This window comes from Notechis scutatus, chromosome 2, assembly GCF_049901735.1.
Source record: "Notechis scutatus isolate UNSWTSFEM ecotype Mainland chromosome 2, rNotScu1.2, whole genome shotgun sequence".
NCBI classification, from domain to species: Eukaryota; Metazoa; Chordata; class Lepidosauria; order Squamata; family Elapidae; genus Notechis; species Notechis scutatus.
The window spans coordinates 161,688,207-161,701,615 of NC_142010.1; the positions used below are offsets into that span (position 1 = coordinate 161,688,207).

The 13,409-nt window shown below is 40.1% G+C and overlaps 1 protein-coding gene across 2 annotated transcripts in view; it reads left to right on the forward strand.

Moving 5' to 3' along the window:
• TRPC4 (transient receptor potential cation channel subfamily C member 4) overlaps positions 1 to 13,409 on the forward strand; it is a 273,160-nt gene that overhangs the window by 141,488 nt on the left and 118,263 nt on the right. The window lies entirely within an intron of this gene.

A 13,409-nucleotide genomic window follows, 5' to 3' on the forward strand; every position in this document is an offset into this window, starting at 1 on the left:
GGGAGAGGATAAAGAAAATATATAAATTTGGATCTTGCTGGAGGAGATGCCTTGAAGACTTGAGGACAGAAATATAATTTTAATAAGGCTTTAAAATATAGAATTGGACTCTTTTTTTTTTTTATTTGTTTGATACCACCCCTGGAAGAGGAAGGGGGAATTTTGGCTTGCTTGGATTTATTGAGGATTGTGGATTTTGGGATTGTTTTGCCTTTCTCTCGGAATATTTGGTTGGTGTAAGAAGGAAGAGGAATAAAGAAAAGAAAAGATTTATTTATAATGGCTTTCCTTTTTGAAGACCTGAGGGATGAATATGAGCAAACAAAAGCAGCCTGCAAAGATGGCATGGAAAAAGCTTTTCTATTTCTAGAAATGGCGCTGGTCAATTACCAACAGACAATGGAACAGATGGAAACGGAAGAAGAACAACAAGGAAGAGACGAAGACGCCATCTTCATTGAATCCCAAAACTTATCTAAGGAAGAAGGAAGGAAGAGAGCAAGGAAAATGAAGGACTTAAGATTTAAAAAAACATTTGAGAAAGAGAAAAATATGATGCAAAATAAATATAATGATAACAAACAAGAGAAAAAGGGAACACAACAGAGAAGGGATCCCAGCAAGGCAGAGGTTAGAAGAAGAAGGGGGGGTAGGAAGATTTGGTGGGGGAAGAAAGAAAGGGGGAAAGGCGGAGAAAAGCCTCAAAGCTTTAAAATTGGATGGGAGAAGAGGGATTTTTTTTAGAGACAAAGGATGAAATATAAATTTCTGTAAGAAAGATTCTGCTAAGGTACAGAAGATGGTATTGTAACATTTATATTTGAAATAGTAAATTAGAATGGTTTAAGATTTAATAAGAAATTAAAATGTTGAAGTTTAAAATTGAAATGTTGAAGTTTTTAATAATGATTGATTTAATAATGATTGATTTTTGAAATGTAATAAAATATCGAAGGAAAGGAGGATACAATGTATTTAAACATTTTAGAATGTACCAAGCAGAACCAAATTGGGTATTTGTTATGTTGAATGTTAATTTTACTAACTTAGGGGGAGGATAGAAAGGCATCATACTCTGATTAGTGATTTCAGGAGAAATTCTTTTTATTATAAGAAGAGATAGAGGGATAATGAATGGGCAAAAGATACAAATTTAATGATTTAATTAAGATGGATTAAATAAGATAGAATTGTGAAGAGTGATATGCGCTATTATTTTAGCCCATGCAAAGAGAGGTAACTGGGGCCAAGGTACTTTACTAAAAGATTTTTTTATGTTTGTTTGTGTTTGTTTGTGTTTTATGAGAATATTGGGGAAATTATTGTAGAAAGACAGGGAAAGATTTAATATGTAATGATTTGTTTGTTGTTGAAACTTTTAATAAAACTTGTTTTAAAAAAAAAAAAAAACTCTATATTTTGAGTGGAAATGTTGGGGGCTCGTCTTATACGCCGGCAAATACGGTACATAGTTTGTCTCCTAAACAAGCCTTAAACAAGCTTAAAGAAGGAACAGAATTCCGTTTCTCTCTCTCTCTGTAGATCCAAAACAGCAACGCTTCAGAGCCAGCCGCGAGGCGGAATGCGAGAGTTTCAACTCGGCTTTTCCAATCCCCAGGCCAGGTCTTGGGAGGACAAGCGGGGAGGAAAGAAACTTGCTGGCCGGGTGGCGGCTCCTATCCCACTTCCTCCTCTGCAGCTTCTGGTAGGCTTGCAGGAAAGCCGCGAGGACGAGGCCGTCCTTTAATCAGAGCCGCGCAGCCGGGGGCCTCCTAGCTTCTCGGAAGGCTCGAGAGACGCCCCCTAGGCAGCGCGGAAGGCAGGGCTCGCCAGCTGCGGGAGAAAGATGCTTCCCGCCTTGCCGGCATAATGCCAGGTCAGTAGCTCCTTTCCCGGCCAGTCGAGCTAAGGCAAGAGACCCGCTTGAGCCGGGAAGCCCACTTGCGAGACCGCGAAGTTCGGTCTCTAAAGCCTCTGTGGGTTTCGCGCAAGTTCGCACCGGTTCCTGACAGGAAAAGCATTTAGCGGAATTCGCAGAGCTTGAACTCCGAGGCGCTTTGGAGCGTTGCTCATTGGGAGGGGCGTCTTCGATTGCATGTTTTAAATGGGTGCGAAATACGAGTAAGTTTGTATTAAAGTGCCGATCCAAGACTCGTAGTTTTCAGGCTTGTGTTTATTATCATTTGCAGTCTCTGTATATTCAGAATTGTATCGGGTACTTTCGATCAATTTATCGCAAGTGTTGTTGTGGCATAGGCATACTGTAACAAGTATTATATGAATATAATAATGAAATCAGTATGTGGCTTTGTGTCGAGTGAGTCATGCTGTATGACTCACTGGCGTGGTAACAGAGTCACTACTTCCATACTTTTGCCAATGCCTCTCACAGAAACTTTTACTACAGAAATCATAGTTAACCCTATTATACCAAACCCCATTTAACATGCAGAGGATTCAAATATATTCCAGCCATTGATTGCCCTTTTAGTAGGTAGAACTACATGTGAGTTTCAGCAAAAGCTCTGAATTCAACGGCGATTCTTAAACGTTATGAAGACTTAAACGTTAGGAAGCCTTATGAAGACTGGAAAATAGAGTTGCTACAATTGTAAGGAAACTTTAACATTCTTTCCATAATCCTAGAAGGCTTCTCCAAGTTCCTTGTTGTTTCCACTGAATCACCCCTTCCTTTCCTTGTTGCCCAGCATATCATATATTCTGCATAAAGCACACAGGCTGAATCATCTTCTTCTCCCCGCCTTTTCTATCTTAGTGCTTCTCATCCTTAGCAAGATTAAGATGTCTGGACTTCAGCTCCCAGAATTCCCCAGCCTGCATGCTGGGAATTGAAGTTCAGACACCTTAAAGTTGCTGAGGTTGAGAAAAACTGCTTGGGAACACTTGCTTCCTTCTTGTCTGCTTCCTAGATGTCATTACCGTATTTGCCGGCGTATAAGACGACTTTTTTGCCCTGAAAAACATGCCTCCAAGTGAGGGGGTCGTCTTATACGGCGAGTATATAACAAACTCTATATTTTGAGTGGAAATGTTGGGGGCTCGTCTTATACGCCCAGTCGTCTTATACGCCGGCAAATACGGTACTTGTTCTTCCTCTAATTTAAACTCTAGCAAATGTCCATAAAGTTTTTTTATTACTTTTTCATCAGTACCTGTCAAAATTTTATCTAAATCAGTCGACTTATCATAGATACCTTCTGTTTTAACATCTTTATCAAAACTAGATTGTATTTGCAAATATGAAAACCAATTCATTTTTACACCTTGTTCTTCCAACGCTTGCATAGATTTAAGTTCACCCTTTTCATTCAATATCTCACCATATCTAACTGTTTGTTCCTTTTTATATATTATAGGATAAGAAAATGCTTCAATAGTAGATAACCATAGCGGAATTTTTAAATAATATTGCTTTTTTATCTTCTCCCAGTTTAGAAACAATGCTTCTTGAATATAATGTCTTCTAAAATACCCCTGCATTTTAGTTCCCTTATACCAGAGGAAGGCATGCCACCCTAACAGCAGGTCATGTCCTTCTAAATTCAAAAGTCTAGTATTCCTTAGTGTTATCCACTCCTTTACCCACATCAGACTCGTCGCTTGGTAGTATAATTCCCAATTGGGCAAAGCAAATCCTCCTCTTATTCTTGCATCTTGTAGCAATTTAAGTTTTATTCTCGCTTTCTTTCCCTGCCAAATGTATTTTAGCACCATTTTGTTAAAATCTTCAAAAAATTCTTTCCCTAATCTGATTGGAATTGTCTGGAATAAGTATAAGGCAATACATTCATCTTAATTATACATATTCTCCCAATCAGTGATAATTGTAAATTTTCCCATTTTATCAAATCTGTCGCAATCTGTTGTTTAAGTTTGAGATAATTGTCCTCCTTAAGTGTGCTACATCTTGGTGTTATATGTATCCCTAAATACTTAACCTTGTTTGTGACCTGGATCACCAAAACTTCCTCCAATTCTTTCTTTCGTCTTACTAACATGTTCTTTGTTAAAATCTTTGTTTTATCTTTATTTATTTTCAAACCTGCTATTTTCCCATACTCTTCTATCTTTTCTATCAGTTTAGGTGCTGACTCCAATGGATCCTCTAATATAAATACCAGGTCATCTGCAAAAACTTGTAATTTATACTCTTTTTAATTTTCATTCCTTTTATTTCTTTTTCTTCTCTGATGTTCCTATTCAGCACTTCCAGTGTTAACACAAACAACAGAGGCGACAGTGGACAGCCTTGTCTAATCTCTTTTCTTATATCTATAAAGTCTGTTAACTCTCCATTTATCATAACCTTTGCAGTTTGTTTATGATATATTGTTTCTATGGCTTGAGTAAATTTTTTACAAAGCCCATTTGGTCCAATTGTAACAGCATAAAATGCCAATTCACATTATCAAAGGCTTTTTGTGCATCTATAAACATCAGAACCATTTGCTTTTCAGGATGTGCCTCATAGTATTCCAGTGTATCTAAAATTATTCTCATATTACCTTTAATCTGTCTCTTCGGTAGAAATCCATTTTGATCAGGATGAATAAAATTGTTTAGGTATCTTTTCAGTCTTTCTGCCAGAATTGAAGCAAAAATTTTATAATCTGAATTTAATAGTGATATAGGTCTGTAAGTTTTAACTTGCTGTGGGTCTCCTTCGTGTCCTCCTTCGGGACAAGTGAATATATGCTTCTGACCATGTTTTGGGTATTCTCTTCTTTGTCATAACTTCATTCATAATTTCTAATAAGTGAAGATTCAATGTTTCCTGGAATGTCTTATAAAATTCCACTGGCAAACCGTCCGGACCTGGTGCTTTCCCAACGTTTTGCTTTTTTAAAGCTTCTGTTAATTCCATCATTGTTATATTACTTTCTAACATTGTTTCAATATCTTTGGGTATCTGGGGCAAATTTGCTTCCTGTAAGTATTGTTGAATTCTTTCTTCCTGAACATTCTCTTGATGGTGCAGTTTTCCCTAGTAATCTTGAATAATTTTTTTCTTCTCCGCATTTCCATAGCATACATGTCCTTGTTCATTTATCAATTGATTTATCCTTCTCGAGTCTCTTTCCTTTCTCAATTTATATGCTAGCCATCTGCCTGGTTTGTTTGCATCTTCAAAATAGTTCTGTTTAGCATTTTTAAATTTTTGTGCTATTTCCTCTTTTTCCATTAGCCCCATTTTATGCTTAGTTATGTCCATTTTAATTTTAATGTCCTTTTTTTGTGGAAATTTCTGTAGTTCTTTTTCCAACTTCTTGTGGTCATCTTCCAATATTTAAAAAAAAATTCTGTTTTATATTTATTTTCCTTGTATAGTCCATTATCAAACCTCTTGTATAAGCCTTCATCATGTCCCAGAGGTTCTGTAATGATGTATCCTCTTTTGTGTTTTCTTTAAAGAAAAAAGTCAATTTTCTGTTTAAAGTCTTTTTCCTTTAATATCGTATTATTTAAACTCCATATAGATCTCCTTTTTTGTCCTTTCCATACAAGTGTTATTGGATTGTGATCTGCCCAGGTACTTGCTTCTATTTCAATGTCTTGTATGTTAGAAAGCAGTTCTGTTGACATCCATATCATATCTGTTCTAGACCATGATGCATGTCTATTTGAATAAAAGGTATATTGTTTATTTTCCGCATTTCTCTTTCTCCATGCATCTTTTAAGTTTGTCTCATCTACCATTCAAAAGAAGGATTTTGGCAATGTCTTTCTAGCTTTCTTTGCTGTTTTTGTGTTTTATAGTCCAATTTGTCATTTATTATTCCATTAAAATCTCCCATCCGACAGATATTAGCATAGTCCAGTTCAATTATTTTCTTATGTCATTTCCTGTAAAAATCTTCTTTATTATCATATGGGGCATAAATTACTATAAAAAGTGTCTTTAGATTATTGTCCATTATCTCCACCATCAAAATCCTTCCATCATCATCTGTATATATTTGTTCCACAGGGATTGTATCTCTAATGTATAACACCACTCTTTTTACAGCGTGTCAACACTGTAAATAATTTTCCTAATTTTTGTTGTTTCAACATATAATCATGTTGTTTTTTTAATATGTACTTCTTGTAGGCAGATTATATCAAATTTTAATTTCTCTAACTTATGAAATACTTTTCTTCTTTTAATAGCTGAATTAAGCCCATTTATATTAATTATAATCAGTTTTTTTCTCGTCCATTTTAGACTTTGTAAGAAGAATTTGTTGCTCTAGTAGATCTTGGTTCTCGTTGTTCTCTGGGTACACCACCTATGGCTCCTTCTTCTTTTTCAATTACTGCTGTACATTCCTCTTGAAATTCAATTAACGACTCTTCTTTTCTTGTATCTTCCTCCCTTCCTCTAAAATACTCCAGATAGAATAACACAGCTTTTTCAACTGTATCCATTCTGTGTCTTTGTTCCTGCCAGGTAAATATGAGACCTTCTGGTATCAGCCATCTGTAATTTATTCCTCTCTTAAGTAATTCTTTGGTCAAAAATAAATATTCTTTTCTTATCTCTCTCGCTTTTCTCGGTACCTGTTTCAGTACCACTATTTCTTTATCTTTGTACTTTAGTGTTTTTTCTCTTGCTGCCTGCAGTATTTGTGATTTAATTATTTTCTTAGTAAATCTGATATGAACTTCTCTTGGCAGTTTATTTCTCATCGCATATCTTGTATAAACATGAAAAACCTCGTCCATTCCATCCATCATCTTCTCTTTAGTTACCACTAATGCTTCTGCCAGGATTTCTGTCATAATTTTAGCAAGGTTTTCACCCTTTTCTTCTTCTATATTTTGTAATCTAAGATAGAATTCTGATCTATCAATTTCCCATCCCAATGATTGCAGAGATCTGCCCTTATCTCTTTCCACTTCACTCAATCGGGTATCCATATCTCCAATCTTCTTATCTCTTTGTACATCTTGTTCTTCAATTTTCTTAATTCTGTCTTAATATTGCATCATCATCTGTTGAATATTTTCAATTTTTTCACCTGTCTTTTCCATTCTTTGCTCAATATTCTCCATTCTCTTTTCAATATTATCTGTTTTTACTTGTATATTTTGAATTCCTTGCATAATCATCTGCAGTGTCACTTCTTTCTCTTGTTGTAACATCACCTGTATTGATCATTGTCCTCCAGATGGTGAGGAAGAAGAAGTCGGGATTGAAGAAGCTGAGGCTGGTATTTTTCTGCTCATCTTAGAGTACAATAGAAAAATTGAAAAGAAAAAGCAAGAGCAGCCAATTGCCATTGCAGTAAAAAATAATAATAATAATTAAATAAAAGCAAAAGAAAAATAAAAAAGGGAAGGGAAAAAATCTTCGGGCACTTGAATACCTTAATCCAATTGGTTCCAATTATGTAGGAAAAAAGGAAAAAAAGGAAAAAATATAAAATTGAAAAAGGATGAAAAAATAAACAAATTAGGAAAAAAATTAAAAAGACAGAAATCTGTATATTCCCCTTGCTAATGAGGTAAAACAAAGGGGGGGGGGAAGTAGACTTATTCTTGCATCAAAGGACTCAAGTCCAAATATAAAAATCCAACTCGGGGCGGGGGAGGAGAGAAAATGCAATTCTGTCAACAAGCAAAGCACTGCCACTATATATTCGAGGGTCTTTACTAAATCAAAAAACAAAATTTCCAGTTCTCTTTTCAAGGTCACTTCAATCTTCTTTCTTCAATTTCAAATCCAGACTCCAGCTATCAGTAGTTCCACAGAAGAGCACCTGCAAACAATCTACATGCTCTTCCCACTATTTTTTCAATGAAAAGCACAGAGTACTTGAATATAACAGCAAATGTATCAACAAGAAAGAAAGGAAAACAATGTATCCAAGTCTCCAGGTGGCAGCGCTACTTTCCTTTCCCTTCCCCTCTAATATTAAAATCAGGAATAAAAAAAATAAAAAGAATCTAAAATTATTAAAAAGAAAAAACAAGAGAAAAAAAACTTTTCCAAAGAGTTACTTTGAAGGGAAAAAATAAAAATTAAAAAGGAAAGACCAGTCCAGTTTAAAAGTTAAAAAGTTTTAACAAAATCCAAAGTTCCAGTAGGAAGAAAGAAAAAACCTTCAGGTTAAATTTGTGCTTAATTTTGCCGCTTAAGCACTTTTATCTTCACTTTTAAATTAAATTTTTAGTCTTTTAGGGTGTTCTCTCCAGAAAAAAATAAGTAGAAAATTATCTCACCAAACTGACATACTTTCTTTTCAGCTTTCTTCCGTTCCGGAACTGTCCCAGCTTCAGCAGCTTTAATGGCTGCCTCTCCACTGTGGGAAAAAAGCTCTTCTCCTGGATCTACCAGGGACTTTGCGATGTCCCTGGGATCGACAGGATGTGCCCACCTCTGTCACCATCTCTATGGGACGGTTTAGGTCCATTGGGACCGTCCTGCAAGGGAGATATCAGCAGCGATCTTAGCTTAAAGATTGCATGCTGTACCGCTGCGACACAAGCTCCGCCCTCCACCGACTATTCTCTATACTGATGATGTTATACTCGCTTCCACCTCCAGAGGCGAACTACAGTAGCAAGTTCAAACATGGAATGATCACCTTAACCATTTTGGACTCTGCCTCAACATCAAGAAACCTGAGTATTTAGGGACTATTACCACCCCTGGAATGCTTCAAATCAATGTAGAAAACCTAAAGAAGGTGGATATTTTTTGGTATCTGGGATCCCATCCTTAAGACATCAATGGCAAGGTGTGAGCAAGGGTGAATGCAGCCCAGATGTGTTGGTGAGAACTCACTGGTGTGTTATCTGACAAACGAATGCCAACCTGTCTTAAATCTAAGATTTACAAGACAACATTCACCTGTTGCACTATATGGCATGGAATGCTGGGCAGCAATAACAGGGACCAAAAGGTATCTCCATGCCATGGAAATGTGAATGCTCCGTTGGATATTGGGCATCTCCCTTCTTGACCACATCACAAATGACACCATTCAACAGAATTTTGATGTGGCACCAATTACAGAGAAGATGAGAAAAGGCCAGCTCCTCTGGTATGGACATGTCCAGAGAGCAGCACCTTCCACCATTGCCAAGATAGCCTACCAACTAGAAGTCAGTGGCCGGCAACCTCACGGGCATCCAAAACAGAGATGGCAAGACATCATCAACAAAGAGATGCAAGTTGCAGACCTGCACCCCAGAGACACAATTGGCCATGCAAAGTGGCATTCAATGATATGAAAAGCGGACCCTGCATCTGCGGGAAATATGGTAGGAAGAAAAAGATTCTAGGTGCAACATATTCCCCCCCACCAAAGCTTGCATAAGCAATACATTACAAGCTCTAGCTGACCAGATTCTGTGGGCTGAAAAAAAGATATCCAGATTCCATTCTCATTGTGTTAGAAGATTTCAACAGTGCTAATTTAAGCCAAGAGCTACCAAGATACATTCAGCATATCAACTGTCTTACTAGAGGCAATAATATTTTAGACCACTACTACACAACATTAAAAGATGGTTATTTGTCTACTCATATACATGAGCAGCTGTGGGAAATTCTGGTCATTGTATGATTCACCTTGTACCTATTTATAGAAAAGGCTTAAAGCCATTTAATCAATATGTCTATGGAGATTCTCAGTCATCCAGGTCATAGTTGTCCCAAAGGTGCTCTTCCACGAGGCAACTGGATTTTCTTGTTTTTCTTTGATGATGTTTCATTTCGAATCCAAGAAGCTTCTTCAGTTCAAAGTCTTCAAAGAAAAACAAGAAAGTCCAGTTGCCTCGTGGAAGAGTACCTTTGGGGCATTAAACCAACAATTAAATCAGTGAAGTCTTGGACTGGGAAGGTAAAGTTAAAGCTACAGGCTTGCCTTGACTCACAAATTGGAATGTTTTTGTTCTGACCCAAACCTGGTTCCAAGAGAGCAAACACAAGACAAAGGCAGCAGCACAACCTTTTAATGTTTCATCTATGAATCCTGTTTCTTCACAGATAAAAGGCTGCTTCCAACTAATTAGCTCCGACAAGAAAGAGCCTTGCCAACTTTTTGCAAGGCTGCCAAAAACAACAGATAAGAAATAGTTTACAACACAAGAGTCTTCAAATTTCAACTGTAATGTCCACAAGGCTGAGTTTCAAAATGTCTTTGCTTCCTACAAAGAATGTTCACTTCACAGCTGGCTTTTGTCTTCTTGAAGGAGGGGGCCGTTACCTTGCTGTCAGTCTGTGCTCCATTCGAAATGCAAGAAAGAAATACTCAGACTCCAGTGGTTAGAGCAAAGTTTTTTCCTTTTACTAAATTTCAAAGTGGAAGCTACAGGGAAGATTCTGAATCTAAAGAATTTGGCGCGCAGATCACATATACAAAGGGATGGAATTGTTCCCACCCCCAAAAGTCCAGAAGACTCTTCCAATTAAAAGTTCTGAATATGATCATGTGGGCATCTTCAGGTGGTGATGAGGCCTCTGTCCGTTGACCTTGACATATTTTGATAAAACTTCGCAGCTGCGCAAAAGGAAAGAAAGCTAAGCAAGGAAACAGAAAGTTAAAGACAAGAATTTATACTCCCCCTCCTCCTTTTCACCCATAGTACAGGAATGTAACACCTCCAGCTTTCTTCCCCTCCAGTTCCTACCTCCCCCCGTTACTAATGACAGCCAAAAGAGAATAGTGAGCATAGCAGTAGAAAAGGTGTAGAAGGGATCAAAGGCATAGAAGAGATCTTGAGGCTGACACTTGCAGTCTTACTCCTGAGTCACCCGTGCTGTTGTAGCTGCTCTTTCCTGCGAGCAATCCTGTGCGCATGCGCACTTGGCACAGGCTCCTTGGGAACCTCCTCATCACTGCTGCCAGCCCCCACAATCTCTGAAGGCAGCAGTCCACTCCCTAATGGTCCTGGCCCCTCATCTGAGTCCTCGCTCTCCTTAGCCATCCGCACCTGCTGCCGACTATCCCTCAGCACAGGGCCCTTCCCCCAGGGCTGACGGTCCAGATGCAGCTGAGATGGGAACTGTGTGTGAAATGCATCCATCAAAGCTGGAGCATGGATGGAAGTTGCATCCTCCCAAGTGAATGCCTCCGGTCCATACCCTTTCCATTCAATCAGGTTTTGGAATCGCCCTTACATCCACCAAAAATCTTGAATACTGGTGACCACATACTCCAACGGACCTTCTCCATCATGTGGTGCTGGTGGGGAAGGGTCAGGTTGGCGAAGCGGACAGGAACCAGAAGGGAGCAATGGAAAACTGGATGAAACCATAGCGAGCGAGGCAACATCAGACGGTAGGCGACCAGGTTGATCACCGCCTCTACAGGAAATGGACCAAGGTACTGATGGGCAAACTTCCTCACTGGTCAGTCTAATGGAAGATGCCAAGTAGACAACTACACCCGATTCCCCACAGCCAATGGCGGCGTTGCTCCCCGAGAGCGGTCCACGACTTGCTTGTAGTCTTCCTTTAGCCTTCTCCAAATACCATCGCACCAATTGGTGAATGGCCTGCAACTCAGACAAAAAGTCCTTCGCCTCCGGAACCAACAAGTCGAGTGGAATCAAGGGGAAGAAATAGGGGTGGTAGTCCACATTGGTGAGGAACAGGGTGGTTTGCATGGAGGTGTGCTGTGAGTTATTGAACGCAAACTCTGCAACCGCTATGTAGTCTGCCCAATTATCCTGTTGCTCATTGACAAAGCAACGCAAGTACTGCTCCAGGATTCCAATCACTTTCACCGTCCCGACGTCATTTTCCAGATGGTGAGAAGTTCACAAACAGATTTTAATGTCCAAAGCTGTCGTCAGCCCTTTACAGAATTAGGCGGTAAACTGCATCCCTCAGTCTGACACCACCCGATCTGGGAGTCCATATAGCTGGAAGATGTGCTGGATAAACATGCAGGCGGTGGTGCGAGCCATGGGTAAGCCCTGACACGGAATGAAGTGCGCCATTTTGGTCAGCATGTCAACCACCACGAACACCATGGTGAATCCCGATGAGGGGGGCAGATCTGTCAAGAAGTCCATCGACAGGGCACCCGAAGGTCTCTCTGATGTTGGCAAGGGCTGGAGCAATCCTGGGGGAGCCCCTGTCACTGAGTTGGCCTGCCAGTATTGCACGCAAGACATCACATAGGACTGCACATCGGGTAATAGTCAGGGCCACCAGAAAGTCCAAGACACAAGGTGCAATGTCTTGAAAAGGCTGAAGTGCCCTGCCGCAGGGTTATCGTGGCACTGTGACAAGATAAGTCCCTGGAGCAGCTCTGCTGGGACATAGAACTTGTCATGGTAGCACAAGAGTTCCTTCTCAAACAACCACAGCAAGTTGGGTCCCACCTCTTGCTTCTGCTGATCTGCCCAAGCATCGTGCCACTGTGCCTCCCGTATCTGCGCCCGTAAGTCCACTGGCTCCTGCACAGTGGAAAACAACTCTATGGGCAGCACCATCCAGAGCGGGAGTTGATCCTTTGGACACAAGTACTCAGGCTTCCGGGAGAGTGCATCCACCCATTGGTTGCAACCACTTGGAACATAAGTGACACGGAAATTAAAGCAGGCAAAGAAAAGGGATCACCGGATCTGGCGCTGATTTAATTTCTGGGCGGTCTTTAAATGCTCCAAATTTTTATGGTCTGTCCGGACATCTACTTGATGGCGCGCCCCCTCCAAATGGTACCTCCAGGCCTCAAATGCCATCTTAATGGCCAGTAGCTCCTTCTCCCAGATGGTATCGTTGCGCTCAGTAGGATTGAGCTTCCTGGAAAGATAAGCGCAAGGGGAAAGGGTACCAACAGAGGTGTGAGCCTGGAGGAGCACCGCACTGACCTCCACATCAGACGCATCCACTTCCACCATGAACGGACGGTGTGGGTCGGCATGCTTCAGGATCGGCTCTGTCATGAAGGCCTGCTTCAAAGCCTGGAATGCCTACTGCTCAGGAACACCCCACCGGAATGAAACCTTTTTCTGGAGGAGCGGAGTGAGAAGCACAGTCAGGGAAGCCAAGCCGGGGATGAAGGTCCAATAATAGTTGGCAAACCCAAGGAGTCTCTGGACATCCTTCACTCGCCGGGAAGGTTGCCAACTAAGCAACGACTCAACCTTACTCGGCTCATGGAAGTGCCTTCCGGAGAGATGCAATGTCCCAGGAACTCGATGGTGGACTAGAAGAACTGGCACTTCTCCAACTTGGTGTACAAGCGGTTCTCCCGGAGCCATTGCAGAACCAGGTACAAGTGGTGCAGGTGGTTGTCCCTTGATTTGGAATAAATCAAAATGTCATCGAGGTAAACCACCACAATTGATCAAGGAGGTCCCAGAAAATGTCATTCATAAAATGCTGGAAGACGGCGGGAGCATTGGTCAACCCAAACGGCATGACCATACATTCAAAATGCCTGTTT